Source organism: Metopolophium dirhodum, chromosome 6, assembly GCF_019925205.1.
Source record: "Metopolophium dirhodum isolate CAU chromosome 6, ASM1992520v1, whole genome shotgun sequence".
Lineage (NCBI taxonomy): Eukaryota > Metazoa > Arthropoda > Insecta > Hemiptera > Aphididae > Metopolophium > Metopolophium dirhodum.
The window spans coordinates 29,651,078-29,661,194 of record NC_083565.1 but is presented as its reverse complement, the minus strand read 5'-3'; the positions used below and the strand labels follow the sequence as shown (position 1 = coordinate 29,661,194).

Sequence of the window (10,117 nt, the reverse complement as noted above, 5' to 3'; positions counted from 1 at the left end):
AAAAACTACAATACCTGAAAAATAGTGCGATTTGTGCAAACGAGACGTTTCGGTGGCATTCAGAGCTATATACTAACCAATTATTATTAATGAGCAAATGATATAATGTAATATAATGTAATTTAACACACACAATTAATGCCAGTACAGTAATAATTTAGCAAAGACAGATAGCGCACCTAATATATGTATATAATATATGATGCTAAATGCCAATCCTATTACTATATAATATATTAGTAAGTAGGTACACTAAAATATCATGTTTCAGTTCAACTCTGTTTTGCAAAACCAACCGTATTTTTGAATGATGGCATATTAAAAATTTGGTAATAGTGCACCAAAGTTATAGATAACTTATTAGAGTAGGAGGTACCTACCTATCTACCTACCACACTATATGTGATTATAGCATGCCTACTAATTAGTAATTACTGCTAATATTGTTTTTCTCGTGAAAACGTACTTAAAATGTAGGTATACAACATTGAAACATCTCCTGCATTTCAATGAGGTGGGTACATCAAAGTCTGGAAATTATGGATCACGGCAAAGTAAATCCGTCGAGTAAATTATGATTTATGAACTAAGTACACGGACTGAATATCTATCCGATATAATATTATCTCAGACAATTCTCAGTTCGTTGTCCGTGTCCGTGTCACGATATAAGAAAATATAAAAAAAATATACATATATATATATGTGATAATATGATTGTGCTAAACTGATATCGGTTATCACACATTCGTGATAACCAGATAACAGATTATTCTTGCGCTAAGTCGCCGACTGCCGGCTTCACTGGAATTTTCCATTTATTCGCGCATTAACGGCTTCATTGTACAAGTAGAAGGCGAAAAGTAAGTACTCGAAAAATTTGATATTCGATCCCGGCCGTCGACGATCCACGTCGTAGTTTCAGGTAACCTACCTATTATAATATTTATAGTCTCGTCAGGCATTTGCCATGTTCCACAGAATATTTCGGTTGAGCAGTTCGGTCGGCCAAACTACAGTTTGATCAGACGATCTCTCGTCGTCAAACACCATCATCGTGACATGCACTGTCGCAAAATCGTGTACGAAGAGTATGGCGATCCCATGAAAGTCGTAAGTCTCGTAGAGCAAACGCTACCCGACAAACTCGACGACGATCAGGTACCTATGGGCTGTGATGCTACTGACCGTCTTTACACAAACAATTTAATAATATATTTACTTGTTTATTCCTAAGGTCTTGGTGAAAATGAATCCTGCCCATCAATCCTGCCGAGATTAACACTGTTCAAGGTGTGTATCCCGTGAAACCGCCGTTGCCTGCTACTGGAGGCTATGAAGGAATTGGGAACGTATTGGCAGTAGGATCGTGCGTTAAAAATATCTGCCCTGGAGATTGAGTTATAGCTGACGGTGCTATGGGTACTTGGTGTACAACTGGTGTGTTCGATTCTAAACTTCTAAGAAAAGTTAGTAGTATAATATTATAACATAACATATTAACATATTATAAAATATGTTTATTTTGATTGACTTGTAATGTTGCAAAAATAAACACAACGAAAATCATCATATCATTTAAGGTGGTTCATAAAACATGCTCATCCACATTTTTCCTTTAAAAATGAATTTATTTAAATTATTATTTTTGGAATTTTTAAATATACTTAGGTATTTTATAATTATTGGGATTTTTAGTACTACTTAAGGAGTGTCCTATACTGACCCAAACTTTTGTTTTTCAAATGAGTTGTTGTAATTAGTAAGCAAAATTGTTTAGCGGATAATTTTTCTGAAAATGTTGACGTATAAAATCAAACTTTGAACAAGTATGTAGTTTGAGTTATTCAACTTTATATACTATAGATAATGGGATTGAAAGATATGGCGGTTATAGAAATTTAAAAATGTTAGTAATTTTATCAATATTTATAATTTATAAAAGTGGTCCAGTTACCTATCTATAAATTTTAATAAATACTAGATATTACATAATATATTTTATATTCGTGTAAAACCATTTTTAAGGACTATTATCTGTATCGGTCTGGCACACCAAAGGCCCATGGATCAGTTTTTTGAAGGAGTCCTAACCTATAATGAAATACAAAATTTACTTTACATTTTGGTGAAAAAATGCTCAACGCCTTTTTTCCTTTAAAAATACATTTATTCAAATTCTGATTTTTAGAATTTTTAAGTATACCTAAAGACCTAAATTACTTATATTTTTTGTACTACTATTAAAGAGAGTCATGTGGCGATACAAACTTCTATTTTTTCAAATGAGAATCTCCTTTTTACTGCAAATTATTTAGCAGATGATGTTCTTGTTAATGTAGATGTATCTAAATCATAATTCTAATAAGTAGTTGCTGAATTATTAAAATGTTTATACTAAGAATAATAATCCTTAAATATGGTTTTACAATAAAAAGTTATACCTAATATTAGATGTAGTAGTGTAGTACCTATTCACTATTCACTAAACCTACTAAATAATTTTTACAAATTATTTATCATGATAGATCAATGGTAATTAGTACTTATTACTAACATTTTCAAATCATCTAAGCTCCCAAATCTACTTAGCCAATTTCCTTATATGTATAAACCTTAGTATACAAAGTTATATAACTCAAAAACTACTAGTTCAAATTTTTATCTAGGTGCATCAAAATTCTCAATAAAAAATATATGCTGAATAATTAAAAGTAAAAGAAGAGGATTCCTATTTGAAAAACAGAAATTTGTATTGTAACAACATCGTTCTTAAATGGTATAAATAATCTTAAGTATTCAAAAATCTTAAAGTGTATTTAAAAATTCTAAAAATGTTAATATAATATGTATAGTTTAAGTAAAAAAATACAGTGAGCATGCTTAAAATATCACTCTGTATAATATTAACGCAAAGCCTGATGAGGGGAATCATTCATTTAAAATAAACAATGAAATTATTGAAATATTAGAAATGGCAAAATAATAAATAATAATTATTAATTACACAGAAACAAAATTACGAAAACCAAAAGTATATTTATAATAACTAAATAATTTACAGTAAAAATGATGGTCCTCATTTGTAAAACAGAAGTTTGTATTGCCGCAAGACACTCCTTAAGCGTACTACATAAAATCTCAAAAATTTAAAAATATTGTCTTTAAAATATATTTAAAAATTTTAAAAAATGAGATTTTAATAAATTCATTATTAAATAATAAAAATAGGGGTGAGCATGCTTGTTAAATCACCCTATATTCGAGTATTTATGAAATACAACAATATTCTAAATACATTTTCGGGTGCATTATGATTCTTAATTATATTATTTTGTTTCAGGTAAGTAAAGAAACCAATGTGTATGCATTAAGTGGTATTTCTTCTAATCCGTGTGCCATGTATAGAATGTTACATGATTTTGTTTCACTAAACAAAAATTATGTTATTATACAAAATGGAGCAAACAGTGCATGTGGTCAGAACATTATTCAATTGGCTAACATTTTTGGCTATACAACTGTAATTATACGCAATCGACCTGAACCAGACTTGGAAAATTTGAAAAATCATTTTAAGTGTCTAGGTGCGTCATACATACTTATTGTAGAAGAATTAAGGTAAAATAGTAATTATTATATTTCAGTTTGTATTTTTGCCTTTATGTTGTCTATCCAATATATTAACATATACATTTGTATTATTTAGGACTACGGATTTGTTTAGAAGTGGAGTTTTACCCAAACCACGTTTAGGAATAAACAATATTGGTGGTAAAAGTTCCACAGAAGTTTTATGTACATTGAACAACGGTGGTGTGATGGTGACTTATGGTGGTATGTCGAGAGAACCAGTCATTGTTCCAACCGCTTCTTTTATATTTAAAGACATTCAACTCAGAGGTTTTTGGATGACTAGATGGCGTAAAGAAAATGTTAACACTGAGCAATACAACCAAATGTATGATGAACTTTTGCAATTTATGAAAGATGGCAAGTTAGTTGCTCCAGCTTACAAAACGTTACCATTAAACTCATTCAAAGAAGCGTTAAAAAATACTATATTATCCAAGGGCTTCATTGGTCATAAATACTTTTTAAATTTACAAACATAATTTCTGCTACTGATACATATAAGATTACATTAATATATACTTGTATGTTTCAATAATATACTCTTAAAGTTTTAACTAAATTTTATATTATACTAGTGTATATATTATTTATATATTATATTTCTAAAATTAATCTCTGTTATAATTTAATGTTAATTAATTTTTAAATAAATTTGTTTTGAATTGAATTAAATAAATTAAGGTCTTGGTTCACTTTTAAAAATATCTCGCTGTTATGTTAAAATAATCAATAGTAGTACCAAATCTTTTAAATTAATTAATTATTATTTTTATCCTAAAACAATTTCAGATAAAATACTTAATAGATATTATGTAGTATTATAATTTATAAGTTGTAGTGTTTTCCTCGGTATGCAAATTAACTAAAATGGAGTATTACATTACACACCTTGTGTAGCCTGTTTACTAGAAATATATTTTTAATTAAATCTTATTAGATACTAAATATCAATATGTAGACCCTTAACAGACAACCAGCAATTTCTTATGGATCGTATATCTATATTATATAGTATAGGCGCAACTAAAGATACATTATAGGGGTGCTAAAATTATTTATACTTTACAACCTATTATAAATTTCAAAATCATTAATAACAAAGTTTAGTTATAATTTCAACTTTAGAAAAACTACGTTCACATGATACAGCAAACAAAACTTATTGAAATTGTAACTAAAATTTGTAATAAATAAATTATGTTAAAAAACACTCTTTTTGAATTCTTTTTTTTTAATAAAAACATCAAATAAAATAAAATATCATATAAATTAAGGAAATTGTTCATTTGTCACATGATGTTTGGTGTTATATTACAGTGGCTAGAAGGTGCTGAATTAGAGATTACCCCACAACACCCCCTTTGTTGCGCCTATGTTATATAGTCAATATATTGGTTTTTATACAATACAATTCCTGTGTAGTGGGGGCATGGGTGTTAAGTAAATGTTCTCTCTATTTATATTAAAAAGTTTTATTTTTATTATTTAGTAAGTTACATTTATATAAATAATAAATAGGTATTATATTATATATTTAAAGATATTTCAAAGTGAAAACAGACGTGTAGTTAGTTTAACTGCTGTAATTTATAAGTACCTAAACCTTTAGGAATCAGACCAATCTCAGGTGTTTCAAAAAATAAATAGGTATTTATAAGTTCACCATTTAAACATTGATGTACGTCAAGTAGAATTTATTCTATACCACATTACCACTCTCTGTATTTCTTAATACAATTTCTCAATGTTTATCCAGAATGGCCTAATTTTATTGCTATCGAAAACTGTAAGTAACTAGGTACTTACAGCCTACAGGTCATATTAAGTATGTGGTACACTGGTACCTATATATATATGCAATGGTTTATGTTATCCGTTTTATCCTGTAGTATCTACCAAAATGATTACTATCTATAGAATATATATATATTATATTTAGATAATGACTATAGTCCTGAGTGATTCATCATCGTCTAGCTGGAACCGCTGAAGCTATGAGTATGGAATTTGGTCAGTAGTTTTGTTTTGTGATGTAAACACCCACTATTTTTCAAAATACGCATTTTTAAGAGGTTCTCAAACAGCAATTTTGAGATTGACGGTGGAATTTAAAATTTTATTTGATTATAAATGGTTGCTATATTAGTTGCAGATTATAATAGCAAAGAGTGTTTTATTTGTTAAGGGTTGCTAAGGAATTTGAGATTGACGGTAGAAATTGAAACTATTGTATTAGTTTATAAATGATTGCCATTAGTTGCAGATTATAATAGTAATCTGTAATAGTAGAAATTAGTGTTTTATTTGTATATAAATGGTTGCCACTTTCCATAACAAGTACTAATTAATTACCTACAGATAAAGTACATTGCTTTGGCTGCACGTACCGTTACCGTAACAACGCATTTTCACGCGTACCTACACTATTATTGGTTAACTTTTTCTGTGCATGAGTGGTTCCCAGGATGATCTAGATTCACAATTGGACCCGGTAGGTCCAACCCGGGGAGGTGCTCGTACAGAGATTTTGAGATTTACGATGAAAATATTGTTTATAAATGGTTGCTATTGGTTATTTGGTTTCAATTTATTGGCGCGATAAGCCTGTTGGCGCATAGGAACTTCTATGCATTTTAGTATACAAAATTATTATACACTTATATAGGTACCACGCGGAGTCCGCGATCTACCACAGATAGATTGCCTACCTAATAATATACTGCTCGCATAATCACAAACGAATCTAATATAATAAACATTACACCTAAAAATACAGTGCTTCCACAGTGAGTTATACCCAAAAAGAGTTGAACAATCACAATTTTTCAGTGCAACGCCGGCTTAAGGTCAGCTATAGTAATACTATAAAATGCCTGCCGTCGGTGTACGGGTAAGTACAGTCATCGAATTTAGATGCGTAGTACTTAAAAATTATAATACGCCATCGATCACAAAAATTAAATAGTTTTATGCATTTATAATACCTATAAATAATTAAATATTAAACAATTAACATTGTAAGTCCCTACTACTATTACAATCAATGCGTGTAATATCATAGAATATGGCTGCGTACAATACAATAATGATAATTATATTAATAACATGCCTATATAGCTACCACCTAAGTTTGTGTTACGTTAACCAGAATGTCGGCCTGGGGTGCGAAAAACGGAAGGAGGCCATCCACCTCGAATATAAATTCGCACAGAGAGGATGTTCCCACCGTATAGGCGTAGATACGCGTAAAACAAAATAATAATTATAATGTAAGTATTATACCTATTATAATATTATTATTATAGTATACGTATACACCGCGATGACGGAGATCGCGCACACAATATTATATTATATTATATACTCTGCACGTGTCTCTTATATTATAATATACGTTCTACCTTTAAGACAATATAATAACAATATAATACTTACAGGGTGTTTATCATATAGTCCACCGTTTTGATGACGGTTATTTTTTCCAATCGAGTTTAAAAACCATCACTGCAGCGATGAAGACTGCAGTTATAGCTCCATATGCTTTTGATCGTGTATTTTATTGAACGTTTGAAATGTAGGCATTTACCTGTTGGAATTATTGGTAAAATATATTAGTGGTGCATCGCACTGCGAAATATATAACATGAGCTCAAAAGTATAAATATTGTGATTTTTTTTTCTGTGTAATAGAAATACGAATCTGATAAAAACTGATTTATGTAAAGCCACTAAAAGACGCGTATAGCTGGTTCCTATACTTGAGAGGGTGTAGTGCAACACCCACTTGGCGATTTGCCACAATATATTGTGTGGTCAGGATTTTCGGTACAAACATAATATACCTACCTAAAACCGATTCCTAGCTATATAATACTCCTTCGATAGAAACCAATTCCATGTTGTTACCTTTATAAATATTAGAATGAATAACTCTTAATAATTAGGACAATAACTACGATAGTTTTTATCCTATAAGTGAGTTATGTACGATTATGTTAAAATATTTTAAACATAGCCCAAATAACTTGTTAAAAAAAATGTAACCACCGTAAAAACGCAACGTATAAACAAACACAGATACCCATTACTCACCTAATGTTTTTACCCAACAACACAATATATAATCTGCTGAATTAAAAAATGTTCCATTTCGGTACGGTACCTATACAGAGACATATTATACAGTATATTCATGCTTGGCGTAAATATTGTTTGAAATTTGGGGGGGGGGGAGGGCTCAGGTCTATACTTGATATTTGTATGATGCTTTTAAATTATAGTAGTGAAATCATTAGTTTATGGGTGGGGGGGGGGGGGCTATAGAAATTCTAGTGGGACTAAGACCCCCTATCTGCGCCTATGTGCCTATGCAGACATGTACGACTGTGTATTGAACGGAGACAACAGGCTGTGTCATCCTCTACTGCTCCTCTTAAATAGCGATTAACAGATAATTTATCAAAGTAAATATTATTTCAACAATCAAATCGTCGATTTTCGAGTGAGTATAACTTTCAATATAAATTAACTACAGCTGTTATAGGCGATCGATTTATATACGATTAAAACGCAAACACTCGGTCATACGTGCACCCTGTATACACGGTACTACAACGGTAGTACGCGACTATTGTATGTACTTATAAAGGTTGCAGAGGATATAATACATGCATAATACTTACGTAATATTTATAATTATATTATGTTTACGAAAAATTATACGATATGCATAACGTACACACGGCGAGTACCATAGGTGTTTGTTAATATGAGTTTGCCCCCGTCGTCGTCGCAGTTCCTGTCCGCTCGCACACGCGGAAATAACGGACGCAAGTCATCTTTTCGTTTTCACCTCTCGACCGCGCGAAAAACAATTACACAAAGACGGCCGCGTCACGTATAACACGGTTCAGGTATAAGTTTTGCGGTACCTATAATATACGCCACGTACAGTCGAGCCGTCGCCGCCGCCGCCGTTAGGTTTGCATATCGATGATCGACCACGCAGCCTGCACGTCGACGGATCGCCGCAAAAATTTAGAATCGAAAATAAAAGGTATGTTCTTACTTACAATTGGCGGAGTTATATGATTATTATAGAGGGTGCACGCGCTGACTGAATGCCAAACGAAACCGTTCGTTCAGAGCATACACGTGCCACACGCTGACACCCTCGCTCGCATATTTTATCAGATGGATTAAGATACACTCGTGTAATATCGCATTGATTATAAATTTTGTATTATTATTATTTAATATTGGCAGCTAATAACCGATGGTAAAACGTCGGAAACTCGGACGTCCTGTTATTCGTATACACTATTATAATAATTATGACTTTATATACCTACGCCAATAATGTCTAGGAGTATATTATAATAATAATATGGGAGAGTGCGTGCTGTGTGCGTCATAATAGCATATACACGTAGACAAGTATTTTAAGACTTTTAACCTGTGACAGGTTTAATACACATGATAATAATATTATATTATACGTAACTGTAGCTGAATGTCTAGCTGGCTTCACCGGTGTGCAATTTTTTTTTTTTTGTGGCAAATCCTATGTACTATATATTAATACAATATATAGGAAATATAAGAAATAGGAATAAATTAATTTATAGCACGCTGACTGAATGTCCAATACGAATTTGCTCGAGTAGAGTACGAGTGCCATACAGACAACCCCACGCCAGGGGCATCATTTGGGTGGGGGGGGGGGCAGAGTGTGCGACGGCACCACTAACATAATGGAGTAAATAATTGGCCCTCCATTAATGCTCCTATGCGCCGATATGATTACCAGTAAAAATTAATAAAATATTAATGCATGTAAATATGTAATATATATTTATTTTTTTATCAGCTTTATCATAAAATGTACCCTATTTGATTCACCCCTTATCAATTATCATACACTATTATAATGATGATGACTTTATACAGGTAACTATACGCCAATAATGTCGAGGAGTACCTATATTATAATAATAATATGGGAGAGTGCGTGTTCTGTGCGTCATAATAGCATATTATACACTTAAACAATTGTTTTATAACTTTTAACCTGTGACAGATTTAATACACATGATAATAATATAATATTATACGTAACTACCTGTAGCTAAATGGCTTTACACGCGTAAAATTAGCTCGACGACTAAAATTAGTATCAATAATAATACGACGGACGTATTTACCTACTTCAATATTTATTTAGTAATGATCACTATACTAACGTCAATATTGTCTTAAGGCGCGTCCAGACGGAGCAGCTTTTGCCGCGCGGCCTCCGTCGGCCACGTGCCGCGCGGCAAATACGCGTCCACACGGTGCGGCATTTATTTCCCGATTATCTTCCAGTAGACAATAATTTGGACTAAATCAGTTAGTGCCAAAATGTCATCGGAGGAGGATGTCGTTTGTGCGCTTGCGTTGTTGTACATCTTGAAAATATTGATACAGGAGAAATAACACC

General features: G+C 31.7%; 1 pseudogene; it reads left to right on the top strand.

The window, feature by feature from the left end:
• Positions 1-970: 970 nt before the first annotated feature.
• Positions 971-4,338, top strand: LOC132947293 (enoyl-[acyl-carrier-protein] reductase, mitochondrial-like; annotated as a pseudogene).
• The last annotated feature ends 5,779 nt before the right edge of the window (positions 4,339-10,117 follow it).